We start from the raw sequence: 22,562 nt of genomic DNA on the forward strand, positions 1-22,562 counted from the left end.
TTTTTTCTAATTAAAAAAAAAGAAAAGAAAAAGAAAAAGTAAGGCCAGAAAGTTCAATTTCAGTCACATCAAACCAGAGCACCTCGTGTCTTGCATGACCTTGTTTTTTTATTTTAACGGTCAGATTTGAGGAGTGTGCAACAATTACTCGTGTCTCTCTCACACAGCTCCTTCAGACTAGCCAGCAGAAATGAGCAAACACCTGATGGAGCTGCGCCTCTACTGGGCCAAAAATGAGAAATACTTCTCAGTCCGACAGTCCTAAGAATGGGATAACGAGACACAAAGTTGTGAAGACGTCCAACAATGTCGGAATATCCGAAAGAGCAGGAGCTTCTTAAAGAGACAGAAGCCCGATTTCAAGATGTTAAATTTGAATTCAAATTTCTTTAAAGTTATGTTTGGCGTGTACATCATTTTTATAGCAACTGAACGAACTCTGGGTACTTGATTGTGCTATAAAATGGCACTTTGTGACGGCAGATTTTATGTCGGGGAATCAAAGTAAAGCGGTGTGAATAACTAGACATTTTCAGATGAGCACTTCTGAAGAAAATGCTCGGCTTCTTCATTTTTCCCTTTAGGATTTGTATTGCTCTACCGCATACATTTCCAGTTGCTGTTTTTCTGGTCTCAAGGAATAACTCAAAACACATAAAATAAATGTTTTTTTCTACAATCAGCAGTGCTGGTGGAGGCAAAAACACTTGTACTCAAGAAGTTAATTTAAGCAAGAGTTCCACAGTGGTCTGTCCGGAGTGAACTAGAGGAGCCAAAGACAGCATCGGCCTGCAGCATCGGCCTGCAGCATCGGCCTGCAGAATCTGCAGACGAAAAGTCAAAACGTTTGTTTGCAGCGCACTGAGCAGCAACAAAACCTCCCCGCCGCTCCGCCATCGTGTGAGGCCGCGCTCTCGTTCAGCAAGGGGGCGAGGCGTGAAGGACGTCCAGCCGCACACGCCGCGCAGGAGATCCCTGGATTAGTCACGCTCGCCGACTCTCTGCCGATGCCGCTTCTTCGCTGCAGCACCGCGCCACATCCAAACACAGGCCGACTCTAAACCCAACACAGCAAGGGCATGATTGAACTCCCAACGCTGAACCGCACACAGGGAGCTCGAATTATAATTGTGACAAACGCAGCAATCAGCATGTGTGAAGCACTTAAGAAATGGTTGACAGAAATTAATCTAAACAGAAATCGGAATATCTGGTTAAATAAAATTAAACAGAAATTTGTATTTTCTTGTTTAAATTAAAATTTAAACATGTACTGCCATGTTGCTGCACGTGGATATTCTTGGCGCCAAGCACAGCAACACTGTTTCGTGTTTTATTTGCACGTGGGAGATTTGTTTTTATTTTTTGTGTTACTTCGGGGTCATTGTGCTACTGCAGTATGAAAACTGTTGGTGTAAATATAAGTTTTACACCAACCTCAGTCATCTCTGGACTCTGCAAACATAAGCTTTTACACCAACCGCACCTCCAGCTCCACACTTCAGATCAGAACAGGAAATCCTCTAAAGAGTCTGAAAAGCCACATTTTCCCCAGTTAGGCGCTTTCCTAATATGAAATGCAGGAAGTGGTAAGTTACATGAAAGGTTGGACTCATTAATGAATTCGATGCGGATGTGAAGACTTTGTCATTGAAACGTGTAATTTCCTGAAATGATCGCACGTTCGGACTGGAGCCGAAAGCCCATTTCGTTCTCCGTTTTATCCAATTCACGTTGACAGAGTGAGTGAAAAAAAACAACAACAAAAAAAACATTAAGTTGGTTTACATTAACTTAATAAAGTTCAGTAATATGTATTCAATGCACGCAATTATAAATGGTACCTTTGGGCTTTTTCTGGCACTAAATAAGCAAAAGAAATGAATGATAAACAGTATTTGTTTACTTTCTGAAGGAAACCAATGGGTGTAATAAGCACTGGGCCCTCAGGCAGAGTGACTTGCATTTCATTTGGGCTTAAAATTCTCTTCATGGGGGCGTGCTCCAGTGGCGTACAGAGTAGCGCGCCCCACGCTTAGAGGCCCTCAGTCCTCGATGCGGCCGTTGCGGGTTCGATTCCCGGACCCGACGACATTTGCCGCATATCTTCCCCCCTTTCCTGTCAGCCTACTGTTGTAAAAGGGAAACTGGAGCCCACAAAAAGACCCCCTGGTGGGGAAAAAAAAAAAAAAAAATTCTCTTCATGAAGTAGTCATTTTTGAAACACCATATTGTTAAACAATAAGAAAGAAAACAAAAAGGTTTCTATACATCTTAAGTGACCAACTCTGGCTTCTCTAAAAACCATTGGAATTGTAGAAATGCGTCTGTAGATATGCCAAACTCCTGCCAAGAATCTCCCCCTCCGTACATTCAGAACTAATGAGAAAGTTGTCTCGACATTTCATTTTTTTTTCAAACACAATCATTTACATTTAGATGAGTCACATGGCAGAGTTGATCTGGTTTAGAAAGGTTTTTTAAAAAAGAAAGAAGTCCTTTTCCTCACATTTTAGCGTCTTCAATCAAACAAATTTTGATACCAAAACAAAAATAACGTGAGTAAACAATTATTCAGTTTGATAAGGGAACAAAACTTTATCTGAAAAGATTTTTTTTTTAAATAGCTCCCTAAAGCTAATAGTTGGTTGGGCTATTCTTACCACCAATAACTGCGATCACAATGAATTTTTTATGTCACTTTAGAGGAATTTTAGCCCAACTCTTCTTTGTCAGAACAATACATGCATCTCTTGTTTTCTTAAAATTTCATTGGATCAGAGTGTGATGCGCTGACTTTTCAAACTACTCCTTGTCTTTAGAGAGGGTCTGTTGATGCTACAGGTCTGCAGGTGGCCAGTAAAATTCAATCTAAACTTAGGGTGTAAAACATGATTTAACAAGCTAGTCTGCCATGTTTTCACACAGTCACGCTGGTTCGGACAACTCTTCCCTGTTGATCTAAATATGAAACAATCCTTTAAGATCTGCATTTTGGATTTACTCAGGTTATCTGTATCTAAAACTTTAATTCGCCTTATGATCTGAAACATTTAATTGTGACCAAAAAAATAAAAGCTAAAAAGAGAATAGATCTCGAAGGGAACAACAGTCTGTAGAAATCAGATTGAATGGGAGGGATCAGGCTTCATGTTAGACACCAATGTGGGACCTTTTTATTTTTACACTAAATTTCATTATAAAAGCCTTTATTCACGTGGGTGAACAGCAGAGACCGCCTGCTGCGTTCCTCTGGCCGTTACTAATCAGTTTTCACAGGGATGACTTCTGTGCTGCTGCAGGACAGGTGACGCCATCAAGGCCTCTCTGCATGTTTTCTAAACCGGCATGTGGAGGTTCTTCGGACTCCAATTCACAGCAGCATGTTTGCATTATTTCCCCACTGAAAATGCTTGTTATTCCTCCTTTGCTCACAATTTAAGTCATTTCCTCCACGTACGTTACATATTTCCTCACAATTTCTGTCCTTTTCACTTCATAATTGCGCTTTCTGACGTCTTCATCTTTGCCCAACATTAAAAAATGTTCTTTAACGGTCTGAAGCATTTAAGTTCGGCACAGACACATTGTTCTCCTCCTGAGCAGGGTGGCCTCTTCATTTCCCATTTTCAGTTACACGAAACCCGAGAACGTGCGAGTTGAAATCCCCCGGATCGGACCTTGAGGTCAAATTAGTTCTCACACTGTATGTTCACACGGTGACCGTCCACCATAATTGGCCCCTTGCCAGTAGATTAATATGCATTCTCTTACTATTAAGAGGGTCTTTCCTAAGAGAGACTTCAGAGAATTAATTAAACCAATGACATTTTGGAGAACTAAAGAGTTAAGAACAAGCCGACCTTGATATTAGAGGGACGGCTCTCCCACTACGTAGATGCATTTAACCTGCGCAGCATTTAACTTTGTGTTACAATTTGAAGCCGATGGCCCTAAAACAGGAATTCTGAGCAGGCAAAAATGTGGTCTCCTATTACGAGTTACACAGAAAGGTCAAGGTCAGATTATGTGAGAAAAAAAAAAAAAAAGCTAAATCTTATTACGATCAAACATCAAAAGTAAAACCATTTTGTATGTTTATGAGTAGATGCCTGCACCTTACACAGGATAGTATCCAACATGCTAAAGGTCACAGAGAGAATAGGAAGTAGAAAAAGAGGAAATTATGGATTTATCTCATATGTTATTGTCCTCATTAATTTCCAATCTTAATTTCTTTTTTAACGTTGAGCAGCTCTACTAGAGAAGCTCCATAAATTTTCGAGTTATTGATCTTTTTCTTTTTGTGTACTAAGGAGGACTGCTGAGGACATTGTGATTAAGGTAAAGAAAAAATAAATAAAAAATACAATGGGATCATGCCATTATTCAACAATAAATTCATAAATGCAGATGTTTCTAATATTGTGCTGATAAATAAGGTGTTTTGTAGCATAGGTGGCAGTTTAGACAGGTTTTGGCAGGTCAAATCAGGGCCAAACCCGCCAGAAACACTTGGCCATCAATAGGCAACTTGCTCCAATCTTAAGCAATCACAAAAACAAGGATTTTATAGCTTTCAGGAAACAAAACATTAAAACAAACAAAAAAGTGTTGCGGCAGTGATGCAAATGAGAAGTCCAGTCTGTCGAGAAAAGCGAGGGATGAACCAATCATTAATTCAGTACCAATGACCAACCAGTACTCAAAGAGGTGGTTAAAAGTAGCTTCATATCCAAGGCTAGTGCTACTTCACATCAACCCGTTTGTGCCCATTTTGATTTTTGCAAGTCTTTAAATCTCGTCAGGTTTTAAAGTGTGTGTCTGGTCTGAGGCCAGGATGTGAATCCTGATTGAGGTGACGGGATGCAGCGCCGCTGATCTACTGCTCCTCTGAGAAAATCCAATGCAGAAGCTGCAGCGCTGCTTAACAGAAAGCACCAAACTAAAACGGACACAGTTTGGAGTTCGGTCTTGTCTTGGTGCCAAAACTTGGGAATGATTTGTTTTAACTGTCAGGAATAAGATTAACCCCAGCAGAAAAGGAATAACAAACCCTTGTTAGTCGGAGTTCAGTAAATCAGTGGCTAAAGAGAAACATTGTGTGGAGGGATAGAAAAGGCTGTCCATTCATTTTTCTTTCTCTCTCTTTTTTTGTTGTTTTTGACATCCATAAATAGGTGCAACTTCAGTGCATGGCTCCCTGGCAACCAGCATGAGAGTCTGAACTGTTTGTCAGGTAGGAGCGACTCTTTATCCCACTTCCCTAAAACAAGAACATCCGTAATTTGGAAAACAGTGAAAGGAAGAGAAATCCAAAGAACCGCTTTAGAAACACAGCGCTAAAGACAAGACATGTGGACAGGATATAAAAGAGAAGTCTGTCTATTGTTTTAGTCTCACTTATTGTCAGAAGACAGACTACAGTATTACCTGCTGTAATTGATTGAGTTTTCACTCAATTATGAAACTGGCACATAAATGACGAACCACATCTATTAGCAGCTCTGATAAATAAAAGAAGAATTCTAGGCTTTCCAGACATCTTAACCTTAGATGCCAATAATTATGGAGGGTGCTGTAAATCACAGCAAAAAAAAAAGCCCCAAAGTCACCCCAAAAATGATCAAATTTAAGATTAGAAAGCAAGATTTTTTTATTAAAGTAGCCTGGTAAATCTTACCTTTGGTTGATGAGAACGACCCATGCAAATCTCAGAGCCGGATGACATCCGTCCAAAGCAGGGTCACGACCTTTTCGAGGTGCTGGTCCTGCAGAAACAAAAACATCTTAAAAAAAAAAAAAATGTAGTTTTTTTTTTTTTTTTATTCTAACCAGCAAAAGGAAAAAAAAAATGTTAAAACTAGAACAGATTTCCTAATGAATAAAGTATGTGCTTTATGCATGCAATGGGAAATGAATATTTTATTTGGTAAAAAGCTATTAAAGCTTTTCAGTTTAAATCTATATCACATCAGCGGTAAGACGAGAGAAGACGTCTCAGTTTGTCTAATTTCTGGCAAACTGAGGATAATGAGAAATCAATTGGAGGAGGAGCGCCGATGATGAAGGCTGTTGATGGATTTAATAACAGAAAAAAACAGGAAAAAGAAGAGCAAACATCCGGAAACAGAGCAAAAACCTAAAAAAGAACTAGGGAGCTTTGATATTCTGGAGGTCTGATTGTGACAAGAAAAATAGTTGAGTGCAATCAACAGATTGAATGGCAGCAGAGTGGGGAGACCACAGGAGCCTGGCATAATTACAAATACAAGCAGAGACTAATTAAACAAAGCTAAATGTCAAAAAGTACAGAAATTATTCAACTCACAGGACCTCAAAACAAAGAATTCAGACAAAAGCAATCCCAAAGGTCGTTGGACAGTGACATGGGAGGAAACGTTTCAAAAGTGTCTTTACTTTAACTGTGCAGACTGAATCTGCCAAACAAACGTCCCTCCATCCGCCTCTGCTGTGCAGACGGGTTGCATTAATCACAGCATCAACACATCCACTCCTGCTGTGGTTGAGACGACGCGGCAGCATGTCAGAGGTTGACTGCATCATCCGCATTCTATAGGATTTGTAATTTACAGTCAACGCCGGCTGTCTCGGTGTGCCGCTGCACTGGGCAAGATGGCCGCTGCTGCACCTTTGGGTTAAAAGGGGTAAAAGAAAAAAATAAACAAATAAACGAGACAGTGACAGACTGAGAGAGACGAAGCATGGCCTGCAGATAAGCAGGTGATGGAGCGCTGCCTCTCCCCCTTATCGCTCCGCACTCTGAGCTCCTCAAGCACGCCCACCATCTCTGCTATTGTTCCCCTCTGAATATTAACTAAATGGAAGTGAATACATTTGTACACTTTGCAAAAAAAAAACAAAAAAAAAAAAACTGATCACTCTAGCCCAGGGGTGGGCACTCCTGGTCCTGGAGGCCCGGTGTCCTGCAACTCTTTGATGTCTCCCTGGTCCAACAAACCTGAATCCAACAACTGAATCACCTCCTCAGTGCAGTCAGGTTCTCCAGAGTCCTGCTAATGACCTCATTATTTGACTCAGGTGTGTTGAAGTAGAGATTCATTTAAAAGTTGCAGCTCACCGGACCTCGAGGACCAGGATTGCCCACCCCTGGTCTAGGCAATTTATATAAATTGTCAATCCTTATAGGTAATGCAACCACTTTTAGATCATTTCTATATCAGCAACTTTTCAGATTTTCCCACACTGGTGCGTTCACGTTTGTCACAACTCCTACACAGTAACGGTGCGTTCACACCAAATGCGCTGCACGCGTCAAAAACGCGCCCGGTTTACATTCAAAGTCTACGTGGAGGCGTGTCGAGGGTGCGTCACAATCGCTCTGGGCGTTGTTTTCCGTTGCCGGCCAAGTTGTCGGACACGTCAGACGCTCAAAACGCTCGGTGCTTCAGTGAGTTCTCACCAATAAGTCCAATAAGTCATCCAAGTTTTTTCCAGCTCTTTGACCAGAATATTACATCAAATATAAATTTTTTAAAATTATTTTTGCCAAGTTTGAACGAAGCAGTAACGTTTTAAGCATCACTTTAGGATCCCGTTCAGCTTCCTCTTCCTCTGTGAGCCTCTGGTGCCCTCAGTATAACCCAGCTCTTATCTGGACTGCTACATCTCCATGCCTACCTTTAGTCACGCAAAAATAAGCCTACTTTCAAATGTCCCAAGAGGCGCATTATTAACAAATCAATGCAGCTCAGAAATCACATCCGCCAGCCTCCTCCAGCAGTAGACTGATTAATATTTTACATGTTTCAGAGCTCGGGTTGCATGCGATAAAACAGATAGAAGGAGACGGAGCTCAGAAGGCGATCACGTTACACAGTAACCCTGTAGTGTTTAAATCTGGGTGTTTTGGTTTCTTTTCCTCTGTTGTTGTCTGAGGAACAGTTTGGGAAGCTCACATTTCACTGCATTCTTCAGAAAACAAAGCGTTACAAACATCTCCTGATTCTAACACTGTGGTTGTAATGGGAATCCTTCGACGCTCAACACCTGCGAGTCAGGAGTCGAAAATGTGATGATGACATTTCTGGGTGCAGGTCATCTACTGGCTCTCTCATACGCAGGAGACGTTCGTACAGGCAGCAGAAGGAGAAGCAGACTAGTAGGTGCCGAGAGTGGCTTTTAAAAGGGAAGACGATCAATTAAAAAGCAATTTGCTCTTCCCCCCATAGAGTCTCCTCCACGTTCCTGACATGCAGCCTCCACTCAGGGCCTCATTCACAGTCTGATGAGCAACTCGAACGCAACCGAGCAGAAAACTCCGATCAGCCCCGGCTGGCCACGGGGAAAAACCCTACAACCGTATTACAACAGAATCCAGGTTGGCGGAGTAAAACGCTGCAGCAGACACTGAAACCTGCACATCTGAAACGCAGACGACATGTGGACACTCATCAGTCTTCAACTTCTCCAGCCCCTGCAGGTTAGACGACATGGTGGATTCGCTGCTCCAACCCTAATGGACCGTGTGTTAGAACCTGTGCATCTTTAGGATGGAACATTAGATCTATGTTCAATATTTCTGCAGACAGACAAGGTTTTTGTCACTCTTCGAAATCAAAACAAATCTTCATCATTTGCAGCGCATTTTACTCTGCCTCCATTTTCTCTCCTTGTTTTAATAAACCAAATGAGGCATAAAACCAACTTTACAGCCAGATTACGGAAGAACATCACAAGATGGATTTTAGACTATAAAATAAAACTGAACAGAAATGGCAGTGCATTGTGGTCTTGATCAAATGTATTAGGGTCAGTTTCTTTTCCACACAGGAACTTGTACAGTAGGTTTGGATTTTTTTTTAAATCCATTAATAACAAATACTTATTTAAAAACTGTGTTTTGTTGACTGGGTAATATTTAAACATGTTTCACGTTCATAAACATTGAAGTGTGACATATGTACATAAAAAATATAAAATGAGGAGGGGGGGAAACAGTACTTGACATCACTCTTGCATATATTTTCATAATCAAATCATTAATTTATCCATTATAAAAATCCCTGCTAGTTTGTTGTTAAGAATACTCCCTTTATTTACTTTGTGTCGGATCAACACCACAAACCCCACAGATCAGAACTTCAACATTCTGATTCTTTACTGGATGAAGAAAGCTAAAAGTCAGCTGACGAGGTTCGAATGAAATCAAATTAAACTTTTTTTTTTTTTCTCTACATCTTGTCGCAGAAATGCTCAAACTGCTACACGTGATTCTTTCCGCTGTTAGCGGCTCCTGGTTTATGTACGGCTCAGCTGCAGACGTTTGTACGGAAGATTAATAGATGTTGACAGGTGACCTAATGTGGAAGGCATTCAGAAAGCAACCTGGTTTCTTTATCAATGACAGAGCTGCTCAGAAACACCAGAGGGGGAGGAAACAGGGGGGACTGTGTCCAGACCGGGTTACTGGGTCTAATGATTTAATGCTACGCTCATTGTCGATGCTAAATATACCCATCAGTCCTGATGTAAACCGTTACCGACTAGCTTTTATCAACTTGAAAATAAAATCTACAATCTCTTCACCTCTTGCTTTCTAGCACACAACTAATAGCTTTGGATTAGCTGGTGTGAAAATACAAGGCTGCATCTGAAGAAAATTAACTTCAGAATACGACACTGCCGACCCCGTGTTGCACTATGGGTATTGTGTTCTTGTTTGTGTCAAGCTTTTTGGGACGGATGCCCAGCCATCTTTCCATTTAGGAGATTCTAGCCAGGCTTGGATGTTCTCTTTGGAGGAGAAACTGATGTGTATATAACTTAACGTTCAATGTTGTATCTCCACAAACCCGCACACACTTTTACAACGAGTCGCCTACAAATCAATAGGCAACTGTTGCCCCGAGGCACATCGACATGCAACAGGAGGGAGCTGTAATCCAACCTACAATCGTCTGATTGAGAGACAGCCGTGCTGCAAACTGAATCCCAATATTTTTTTCTGTCCAGGGCGCGAGTTTCTGGATTTGATTTGGTTTTGACAGCATACGGTCAGCGGTTCCTACAGGGAAAGACGTAAATGAGCAAAAAGAGAAAATTGTGTTAAAAACATTTTCTCTTTGCACAACTGAAATTGTGCGTCTAGATTGTGGAGCGGTAATCAAAAGCCTGCATCTCCAGTGGAAATGAAGGCGCTATCTGACGTATTCGGTGAATATCTTATCGACGTCACATGATTTATCAGAGGTGCAAAAGCTCAGGGGGGAACAAGCAGAATTAAAACAACTAGAACCGTCCTAAACTTTCGCTACTTTGGTAGTATTTTAGTAGATTTTCCTCTTTGCTTAAAGGGGGGGGGTACTTCTTTCACATCCGGGCTACAGGATGTGAAAGAACCGGTTACCTTGTTACCTTTCACGTAGCGAAAGGATTCAATCGTCACGTTATAAAAACTTTTATACAGATGTGTTGTTGTTTAACCTCTTGGCCTACTGTCTCCAGAGTACACAAATTGTTCATTTACATTTTGTGCTCATATTAATGTCCATCTTGAAGGAAAAAAAAAAAAAGCTTCCTTTATTTCCTTATTTTTAGGAAGGAAAAATAAGGACTCTGAATGTGAAAGTGCAACTCAGAGTCCAGCTTCTCTTCTCACTTCTGGTAGTTTATGTAAGAGATAAAAAACATTTCAGCTGGATGTGGCGTCAAAGGTCTCCTACTAAGGATTATGGATTTCCTGTCTCTCATGAACAACATGGGAACACACACAGTCTGTAGTTGCAGGTTTGTTCACAAGCAATGTGCCGAGCAACTGCTGCAAAATGTGGTGAGAGGACAAAAGGCGGTAAAGGAAGCACTGTTATATTACCTGGAAAACAGAAATAACTAGAAACCTCTAGTTTGTGGCACAACTAGAACTGAAAACTCATCTTTGCCAATGATGATATATTCACAAAAACAGTTTGATTTCCATTTTATGTCAGATCAAGCTACGTTTGATGTCAGGCAAAGACACCATGAGTAAGAACAAAATTACCATTTTCTTTATTAAGAAAAAATAGCTAAAGCAACCTGGATCGATATAGTTGAACACATTTTTTCCATAAAATTATACATGCAGCATCCTGGTCTGAGAGACTGACCTCTGCAGATCATGTCAATAAAACCTGTCTGAAGTACATTAAACAGTTTTTAAAAAAACATAAACATTACATCCTGATTACTGAAATCAAGCTGAAAAATGTCGTAAGGTTTTTAAAGCTTTGGGACGCCAACGAATCCCAATAACAACCCTTATTCACAAACGTTGAAAATTTATACAAGTTTATAACTTTTCCCAGCCCAGCTAAGTCATTCCAAGTCCGACTCAACGACTCAATCAGGCGGCCACAAAAGAACCAGAACAACATCTAATGGACGACTGACCTGTCAGTGTTCACGGCCCAACAATAAGGTAAGGAACGTTTATTCAAATCATCCACAAAGCAATCCACAGTGGTGTCTGTTCTACTTCTGCTTGCTTTTACAAAAGCACACATACAGGCCGTTCTGGTATCGGTGCAAACCTGCACCCATTTATATTTATCTGAGTCTGGAGACCATCCAGCATGACCCATGCAGACGCAGCAGCAGCGCCGCATATTTGTATTCACCTCAGAGGCTTCTGAAGCTGAAGCCGGACGCTTGGGCCAAACTATTAAATAAAGGTAAAACGAAACACATCGTACCAAATCATATCAGCTCTGCACTGCAGCAGACGTGAAAACAGCCGCCAGCTGCTCCTGCTCATAAAGTGAAACAGTAATACCTTCATTATTATTAGTATTATTATTTTTAGTCCTTATTGTTTTTGTGGCAGAGCACAGGGAGTGAGCTGCAGAGGCCGAAAAAAAAAAAAAAAAGAAAAAAGGTGTGTGAGAGAACAGAAGAACGAAAACCATCTCAGTGGTTATAAAGGTTTGGTCTGTCAGCATCCTGTGTAGCATTTCCTTTGTGTCAGCCAATCAGTGGACCTGGGAAAAGTAGCTGACAGACCTGTTACTGTCGCACTTTTCCCAAAAATCGGCGGCTCTACCATGGATAATGAGGCTCATCATCCAGCACAGAAACATACAAACACACACCTAAAAAGTCTTGGAAATAATGGGTGGGAGTTGGAGTGGGTGGGTGGGGCAGAGGGGGCAGATCTGAGGCAGATCTTTGAGAGAGCAACACAAAAAAGAAAACTATATTTGCCAAAACCCACATTTATCTAGTCATCACACACACTGAGCAGGAATGTAGAGGTAAAAAAATAATAACAAATTCATGTCACAAATGTTTTACCAGGTCTACACAACAACAAACATGTTCAAAATTCATATTTGAGGCATATTGAGAAAATAGCCTTTTCCATCCTACCATAACAAATGTAACAAGTGCCATTAAGCTCCAACGGGGCTGTAAATTTAACCATGTGCTTCCAGATGAGAGAAACAAACGACCCATGAGAGAAAAAAAACCCATCATCTTAATTTTCAGTATGTTTCTTGCCGTTTAGATCAAGGCAAAATTGACCAGCTGGAATCTCTGAGGAATCTCTGAGGAATCTCTGAGGAATCTCTGAGGAATCTCTATCCAAAAGAATCAAGTTTTCAGGAATACTTTAAAGCTCAAAGGAAGGCTTTAAATAAAAACAACTGGTGAAACATGCAGCAACACCCCAACTCTCCAAAATGTGGTCATTCTAGTGGAAATTATTAAAGGTCCCCTCTATAGGTAGCATCCACATATAAAAAACCAATCAAGTTGATCCCACTACGATGAGTTAGGCCCAGAAACAAAGATGTCTCTAAAAGCACCTAAAAGTGATGCTGTGGGCTGGTTGCTATTCCAAGTTGACCTTTGGAGTCCCTTTAAAATGCCAGGAGATTTTAAATTAAACACCTGTTGGGACCTGTATGTAAACTTAGAAACTGGTCATCTTTGGCCATTACAGAATGATAACACAGGGTTACAAAAAATATTTTTTGGAAGTTGTACGTTTTTTTTCAACTCACTTATGACTACTTCGCACGGCTGAATCCAAAACTGCATTCCAAATCCATCTTTCTAATTTGATTTAGAGAAATCCGATCTTCCGACTAAATCAACGGCACTTTTGTGACATTATCAGTTCATTTCTGTTAATATTTCTCATCCAACAAAAAAGGCTATAGGAGGAAAAACGCGTTTTGTAACAGCAGCAGCTGTGTATTAACGAAATGTTACAAACTTGGATTTGTAACACTGAATGAACATCATGTCTTCATGCCTTTCCTGTCCTGGTGGAGTCTCTCCTCCTGCTCGTCGCTCATTGATCCAGATTCTCAGGAAACCGATGTGATTTTTGGATACCAGACTAAAACAGCTGAAAAACCCCAGACAATATTTTGGGTTGTTGACCAGTGTAATGATTGACAACATCAGGCTAAATGAAAGAACAAATGGTTTACCAGATTCAAAACAGACATAGAAGAACAGTGACTGTGTGCTGTGCCCTTTGGAAATGAATGAGTGAAAACCAAATGTTATCCTTGTAGGAAATTTTTTGCTGAAAAGTAAATTGACAGCAAGGAGACCAACAATTGTTCAACTTCTGGTTTTGTTGAAAACAATTATATCCACGCGTTGGATTTCTTTCCCCTCCCACAACATAAAGACACTAGAAGTCAAGGTTTCATTCCTTTTCAGTTTGGGATTGTGCTGCTGCAATAAAAAGATGAATTTAGTGCATTAACTACGCCACGGCGTCTGGCCGAGACCCAGGGAAATGAATGCATCATCACGTCTTCCACTTTGTGCCGTGGCTATATGAGATGCATAAACTCCGTCTAATTTCACGTGCAAGTGGCGCCTGCTACGTACCAGACAGAATCTAATGTTGTAAAACGATGCCTGAGCAGGTGAAGGGTTGGAAAAACAAGAAATGAACAAAGACTGAGGACGGGTTGGATATAAAATAAAGATGTAGCGAGGGTGGGCTGAGGCGCTCGGAGGGGTTTCAGAACATCTCGTGGTTTGCGCCTGAGGTTTCTGGCTGACTGTCAGCGATGCTATCAAACAGCCACGGCTCAGATGTGGCGTGCTTTTTTTTTCTTCTTTTTTTTCCCCCCTGACAGCTACACAATGAGTTTGCAAAATACAACCGTGCAGACAGTTAGGAGCTTTAATTTCCTAGACCAGTGTTTGGCGCACGCCGAATTCCCAAAGCAGATGTAAATTCTATCATCCCGTGAAAATATTCCTCTCGAACAGGGAGCCGCGCTTTATTTGCACGCTTGCTGATCGCTGGAAATTTTTTTGGCGCGTGACACATGAAAGGCGGTGATTGACAAGCCCGAGTTGAAAACAAAATCCCCTTTTTTCTGAAGGAGTGAAATTCGACTAACGAGTGCAGTCAACCAATGGAATGCGAGGGGGTCAGCAGTTCTCAAGATGACGCTTATCTGAGTCGAGCCTTCAGAAGGACGGGTGGAGTCCAAAACCCAAAGTGTGAGTGTATCAACTACTTCCATATGTAGGAGCAGAGATAGAAGAAAGACTCGTTGCAAGTCCATCTTGGTTTATATGGCAATGAAGGCTAACATGATAGCATAGCTTACTCGGTCCGTAACAATGGAGCCCCAGCACTTTGACAAAAGTTGACAAGAGAAAACTGAATGCTGAATTTTGTTTATAGTCTGTTTATTAACACTTTAACGATAACATTTAAAAAAAACAAAACATGTTATTTCTGAATATTGCAATAATATCGGTTGCAACCAACAAATTCCTCAGTTTCCATCATCGCAGTGTTCTCACCAGTCGCTCTGAGCGATTGGAAGGTTTCGACCAGATGAGGGTGTATCGGGCAGTGAAAGTCCATCCAAGAGACTGATTGTATTTTTGGCAGGCGAAGTTCAGATTCAAGCCACAAAATATCATAGACTGCCAAAACTGATATTCAAGTGATTGCAATACTGCATAGGCCAACTCAATTTGCAGGACACACACAATATATGATGCTTTGAATGACCAAAAAAAAAAAAAAAGTACATATAAGGACAATACTTTGATCTTGTTAACGGTAAACTCTTTGTGTGACCTGAGCCTGATTGGTTTTAGAACAACATTTCAGTATAGCAAAGGAATTTCAGCTGAGAAATTCATTTAAATTCATCAACAATGTAAAACAAACCCACGTTATTTTCGTGATTAGTTGAATTTTTGCTAGCATTGTCTCAGAAATACTCTCAGCTTTTGTGCATCGACACCGAGTGCAATACAGGCACCCTAACATTTGACTGTAGTTGCTCATCTAGTTTAGAGTCTTTGGTGTGAAACTAACATCATAATCTTCAAGAAGAGACCTGCAGACAGTTACCTCTGCTCAGAAAGCAAAGTGTCTGCGAGGTAAAGTAGATGTTGCAACTTATTAGAATCACTGGCTGATGCTTTACCGCTTCCATACGGCTGATTTAAATTACTGAGTCATTATGTTGCCTTTGCTAAAATTATTAACAGCCTGAAAATGTCATAAAGCCATTTGAATCTGGTTTATGGAGGAAAGACAAACGTAAAATGTGCAGGACAGTCAGCTTTAATTATTGGCATTGGACACCTCTGTTCCTAGTGATTGGATCTACCGTAGCTATAGTAGATTACCAAACTTTTTGGAATGCCAAACCATCCCCACTGAACAGCAATGAGGATCTGATCATGTTTCAGGGCTGGGGTACTTGTGCAAAAGTTGACTTTAAAAAATAAATAAATAAAATAAAATGAAGGTTGGTAGAAGTGATCTGTTGCTGCTAAAGCAGAGTCAAGCATTTCATGGAGATAAGGTGAAGTGGAGACCTAAATAAAGATGTCAGTGGATGTCTGTGATGGGCTGCCAGCTAAGCTATGGAGGGTTTCAACTGGCAATAGGCATATTAAGCACAGTATGCGCTGACTCTATGGTTGGATGAAAGGCGCAATGTAGAGGCGGCTGGGTGTGCACATCATATTACATGGCCCACTGGCTGCCAACCTGCTGTTGTGACACTCGGCGCTCTTTTCTCAAGAAGAAACCTTGAATGAGTCATTGGATTCCTACAAGCTTGCCGTTCTGTGTCTTGACACTTTATGACTTTCATTGGGCCGAAACCTTCTATGAAACGACGTCACTTGAGAGCCACAAGAGCAGAGCTGAGATTTGGAAAGGTTGCCGCCGTCACCCGCTCCCGATCCGTTAGAGTTAGCACTCACAGCTACAGTCAGTGACAGATGTAGACACTGGAAATTCAATGAAATGAACGGAGGAATGTGAGCCAGGGTTTCCTCTAGGATCTTCTTTAAACTGTGGTGGTCTCTAAAGCGTATCCAACAGATTACGCACCAAACGACATTAATGTCACTGAAATACATCTTACATTAACAATAGGGCCAACAACTTTTCCTTCCTTAGGTAACTTTCTTTCGCCTTTTCTCACCCTCTACTTTGGACTGCTGGGTTTTTTTGGGGGGTTTTTTTCACTCCTGAGAGCTGTACAGCGCACACTAGCTAGCTTCTCAGTCAAACATACAGGAGCTGTCAGTGTTGCTTTTTGAAAATAAAGTGAACTTTGATGTCTCAAACGCTGATTATGCTAAATATATATGCATAGATATAGGCTATGCATATATATCTCTTATGATTTACATTGTTTTAACACACACACACACACACACACACACATACATATATATATATATATATGTATATATAGATACATTTAGAGGAAACTGTGAGAGCATCGGGTTCAGCAGGCCAAAGCACAAAAACGCAAGCTAATTAGTTCATAATACAACTCGAATTAATGGGCATTGCAAAGCCGAGTCATTTTATTTAAGTCAACTATGAGCCTCAGAATTAAACAGTCAGTAGCGAGACATCAAGATCCTAACAGTAGTGTGTGTGTGAGTGTGGGTGTGAGTTCAGTCTGCTGGTCAGAGCCAGGCCCCATTAAAGCTGGACCTTGAGTGTTAATGCGATATTGTTTGGTTTATTGCAGTCCAGCATCTGCCAAGACACAGACATGCGAGGGCTGATCTTGTGCCAGCACTTCCTCTGCTCCGTCCCTTTTCTTCTCCGCTGCGTCTGCTTCAACAAAACGTCTACACGCCTCTTTATGCCAAGCCAACAGCATCACTGGAGAACAACTACAGCCGAAGAACCACTTGGTTATGATCCGTTAGTCTTTATTCTCTGTAGTGCTGTGGTAATCACTGGTTAACGACCTACAATGTGAACTCAGCCAATCTGAAAGATTCTGACTGAGATTAAAAAGAGAGCAGGACAAGTTGGAAGAGTTCAGCATTACTGGGTTTAACATTGTGTGAGAAATGCCTGGTATCATTAAAAAAAATGACTAAATAAAGAACTAAAAATGTATTTTGCCTGAAAACACACACGTCGCTGTTTGGTGACCTGTTGTGTGTTTTCCTCTCTGTGTGGGTCTGCCCCCTCTGTCAGAGTGGGGAGAGATTTAGAGAGCGCAGCTGCCCCCTATGGGTGGAAAACCAATGCAGAACAGCAGAGAGGCATTTCCTGCATCATGGCTGGAAAAGCCAGAGAACTGCTGCTGCTGCTGCTGCTGGACTGTAATTAGTCAGCTTCTGTCGCCAATGTCACCAAACACCTGCAGCCGCAGAGTGGGGGGGGAGACAAAAAACAGTGGACTCTCCATGCCGAAGAATAAATCCTGCTTGCTTGCTCTGGAATGCCAAGCGTCTGAGGTGGCCTTACGTAATTTCTGGTGCCTGTAGAATAATGCCGCGAGGCTCTCAAAGCACCGAGCCGCCTGCTGTTCCAGGGTTCTCTGCGTTCGAGGTTCTGGCTGCTTGCAGGCCAAGTTCAATATAGCAGAACCAAAAGGTAGTGTTTTTCTCACTGCCTTCACATATCGGGCTTACCAACCACAAAGAACGAGGTGGAAACACAAAACTCTGATCTACTGAAACGCGACACACAGATCCAGAGAGCGTGTTGTTCCACAGCGAGGGAGAAGAGAAGGAAAGAAATCAGCCGGATTACCAGAAGCAGAGATCTATTTATTATGTCTAGCTTGACTAGTTCCTCATCACCCTCAAAAGGATTAGCTTAAAATCTGTATCGGCAGGTAACAGCAAACAAACAAAAGAAAAACCAGACATCATGATTGATGCGCTGTTGGTATAAATCCTCTCACTTGCAGGTTTTTCCTTCAGATCAAACCCAACATGCTGTGAAGTGCACTCCAGCAAAAAAAAAAAAAAACAGACAAGATGGGAGGAATGTGTGAAAATTCCTGCTATGAGCAAGATTTTCTGTCAAAACCAAGACAAGTGGATGCTTTCAAAGAAAATGCGCCTCAGATGGAAGTGTGCAGCGTTGCTGGTGTCAGTAGATTTGAGGGGAGAAGACAGAGGGCAGCTAGTTAGCTGCTGGATTTCCCATCAGAGTCGCTCTGCATTAATCCAGGATGCTGCCACATAGACGACACTTCAGATTATTACACTCAGATGCCACTGGCTTCATGCCAGTGGGTGGGAACTCAATATGTATTGCTTATAGGAAATACTGGTAATTGTAATAAGAGGTGCTAACAGATGAGAGTAAATCGTTTTTAAAAAAATCTAACCTAAATGTCCCGTGTGTCACCGAGGCGTTGTGAGGACGGCTGGATGACTTTCCACCACGGGGTCTGACCTGGAGGCCGGCTCCCCGCCAACCGGAGCAAAACCAGGCGCAGCGGAAAAGCCGAGGAGCCGTGAGGGGAGGAAAAGAGCATGAACAGAGTTCATGGAGTTTTGTTTTGTGTGGGTTTTTTTAAGCAGTGAGGTTGCTAGCTGAGAGCAGAGCGTCATCTTCCGCAGTTGCACCAGTTATAGCACCGGCTGCTCCGCTACACAGAGGATTGGACCGTCAGGAAACATTAAACACGTTGCGGGAATTTTCACGTTGGTGCCAAAAGAGGATAAAAATAAAAAAATTTGAAACACGGTGCAACCATAATTATGAATCACCGACTCATTCAAACGTTGGCTCGTGCGTTTAGTCGCCTACCCACACAACCGGGGGAGTCGCTCACTGAGCTCCGTCTCGACCGTTTGTTTCAGTCGATCCGGTCCACTGACACGCGATGAAAGAGGCACAAAATATCGGCAGAATACATCGCAGAGGTGGAGACGCACCGACGTGAATGTGTCTGCTGTGTTAAATACCAGCGATTTCATTTCTTTTGAATCTGTACCTTTTGTTAAAGATACCCACTGGTGTAGTTTTCTCTCATGGTCACGCGTAATGACCGCAGGACACAGCTGCGTTGTGAGGTGACGTTTCCCCACCAGAAGAGCAAAGATTTTTAAGATTTGCAAGCCCTTAAATTCAACAATACTTAATTGACTTAAATTTCACCACATTAAAAAAAAATTTGATTGATTTATCTTCCACATCCATTCTGAATGATTATATTAATTAGTATAGTTGGTGACACTCAGATGACCCTCAGTCTATGAGGGATGCTGTTGTGAATGATGAAGCAATTGATAAGGTAACTATGACTAATTGCAACTCTAACTTTAAATCCTGTCAGAAGTGTTTGGTCTGGTTGGTTTCTGTGTGTGAAATGGGCAAATTAACTATCTGGCTAAAAATCCTCAAAAATCTTAAATGTTCAGTTGCAGTCAAAATCACGTTTGAAGAAGAATCTTCAAACATGTAACAAAACTGAGAAACAAAGGAAATATAATTACGATATAAGCAAAACGCTAGTTCGCATAACAAATAGACATGTTGAATATTTGTAACAAATCTCTATTTAAATTTAACTGATTTTAGCTTTAAAAAGACTGACTAAACATCCTGCATGTCATCGAGAAATCAGAATTTCAGACTAAGACGTCTAAAATTGGGCAAAGTGACAAATATGTTATAAAGGGACATATTTCCCGGTACATTACAGCAGCATGTCATAAAAATACAATTATTGTAGAAATGTTTATATCCATGTTTGTCCATGTTTAATAACAGCAACAACTTTTACCTTTTGAATATACTTTAGGAAAATCAAGAGAATGTTTTAGGTCTGGTTTTCACACAGTCAGTGAAACCCTCGTGAGCAAACTCGGATATGAAGTCGATTTAGATCAATGAGAGCACTGACAGGTTCTCCATTCACCACGTCTTACCATGATGCGTAAACAGTGTAATATCCAAACCGGGACAATGTAATTATACAAACTAGACTTGAGGGAGCGCTTCACTTTAAAAAAAAAAAAAAAAAAAAAGGAATCAGAGCACAAAGCAGTGACGGGATGGCCCACAATTTAAAAAACTTTCTTAAACCGTTTTCAGTGCAGAAGCGGCTAAAAGGTCATTTGTGGATTCTCATCAGTGCCATCCGAGCCAATTGAAAGCAGCAGAGAGACAAAAGACGTTCCTCTGAACCGCCCTGACCATGAAGCAGTCCGTTTTAAATCAGTTGGGTATTGCTTAATGTAAGCACATCTCAACTCCCAGCCAGCATCTAAAATGCAGTAGCCACATTCCTCTGCAGTCCCTACTGGCCTGCCATGCATTATTCACGTCTTTAAGATTGTTAGAGCTGTGCGAGGGCCTTCTCCAAGTTCAATAATGAAAATGTACCCTAGAAGCATACCAGTGGTTAAAAAAAAGAATAAAAATGTTTAAGCAGCCAGTTTAAAGGGGTCATGCTATGAGAACACTGTCTGTTTTTTGTTTAACAGTTTTTTTTCCCCATTTCATGTCATTGCGACTCCCATAAAATACCAAAACTAATTGACATTTTAATCAAATCCCCTTCCAGCTGCGGTACTGAAGCCGCTCAGACATCATCGGCAACATTAAAGCCGTCCACCGCGTGGAAGTTCAATCCCATTTTCAACACTTCTCGTTTTAATGAACTCCACACTCGGTCGCAAAAATGACATTTTAATCTGTGATATTACAACCGTTGCACGAACGAGCTCATCGTCGTCACACATCTGCGTCGTTGCGTGAGATTTTTTCCGTCTGAGCGGTAAACTCCTGTCGCTTCAGTCAGGATCAGATCAGCGTCAAATTTCATTTCAAAATTCCAAAGAAATTTGATTTTTAAGAGTTTCTGGTGGCAGATGAGGCTAATTATGGTTTACATTAATATCTGTCAATATATCTGTCAACCTTTTATTTTTAAATCCAATGTTTAAAGAGCATTTGTGCTTAATTTGTAAATCTAATGTGAAGAAAATACTTGTTCCAAAAAATAAAAATTAATTAATTAATTCCAAACTTCACATTTGGGTCTGAACTCGCCACAATAAATAAACCTTGCTGGACGATGAGTCAAAACTCCTGCTTGACATCATCTAGGTTCTGCAAAGGGATTTTTTTTTGTTGTTTTTTTGTTTATAGGTCTTCCCGTTACACTCGTAGGCACTTTAAAAGTTCAACACTTTTTCTGTGCAGTTCCACATCACTGAGTCGGGGAACGGAGGGGCAACGTCTTGCCAGAGGACACTTCAACACGCCAGGGTCCTAAACCTCGACAGCTGACCTTCTCATGGGAGTGCGACCACTCCGAGCCTCTTCTTTGCAGCATCCTACTGCTTGCATTCATGTACATGAAATGCTTCAGTTGGATCACAGAGGATCAAGACTTGAAGCAAAATTTCAAAGAAATTCTGTCCTCATGTCTTGAAGCTTTACAGATTACATCTAATGAATCTAGTTTCTGACTTTGCTGCGTATGTTAGCGCTGTGTGTGATATCACTGTCTTGGCATTCTAAAAAAAAACAAATGAAATTAATCAGAAGATAAACATGGAAGGCTGCACCAGTACCCTACAAGTTGAATAATTATGAACTGAATCAATTCAAGAATATGGCATGCTGAGGTGAGTGAAACATGACTAAAGGAGACAAAGCGTCTGCACTGTGTGAAATTAAATACCTTTTTTTGGTTGGTGCGGGATTGGTTACATTTCAATAAAAGTTAGCACTTTTGATACATTATCAGAGGATTAAAATGAATATTAAATACTTAAAGGTGCATATTTTCATCAACAATGTAAGATCGAACAGTAATAGTTTGATGAGGGTATATGAATATTTGTACCAATTTTTACACCTTTGAGAAACAAATATATGAAACAAATGAAATTCATTTTGTGGCAGATATAGTTTTAAAATGCTTATTTTTGGTCTACTACTTAACATGTAGTCGTTCCTATTGAAATATGCACAACCAACTTTGTGGGAGCAAAATTAACTTGCTTTATTTGAAAGAGTGATGGTTATTTTATTTGTTTCTACTCATGTTACACTGATGTGTGTGGAGGCCGCTTGTCCTGGTTTTAACTTTACACTCCTCTTATAAAGGGAGTTATGCGGTTTGCTTTATATGCACGATATTATAACAGTCTTAAATGATTGTACAAGCTGTTAAAAAGCAAATTAAATAAGGTCACAGGGCTGAATATCCTTTGCCAGAAGATTTATGTTGGGGATTTGCTTGAAATAAATAAAAAAAATAATTATAAATTTTGCAGAGAAAAACTGCACATTTCACCGT

General features: G+C 40.9%; 1 protein-coding gene across 2 annotated transcripts in view; it reads right to left on the bottom strand.

Moving 5' to 3' along the window:
• Positions 1-22,562, bottom strand: part of arvcfb (ARVCF delta catenin family member b) — a 220,842-nt gene that overhangs the window by 171,886 nt on the left and 26,394 nt on the right. For both annotated transcript variants that reach the window (XM_044111816.1, XM_044111820.1), the window contains exon 2: positions 5,684-5,771. The gene's annotated coding sequence lies outside the window, so the exon portion shown is untranslated. The remainder of the gene's footprint in view (positions 1-5,683; positions 5,772-22,562) is intronic.

The sequence above is a fragment of the Gambusia affinis genome, linkage group LG03 (assembly GCF_019740435.1).
Source record: "Gambusia affinis linkage group LG03, SWU_Gaff_1.0, whole genome shotgun sequence".
NCBI lineage: Eukaryota > Metazoa > Chordata > Actinopteri > Cyprinodontiformes > Poeciliidae > Gambusia > Gambusia affinis.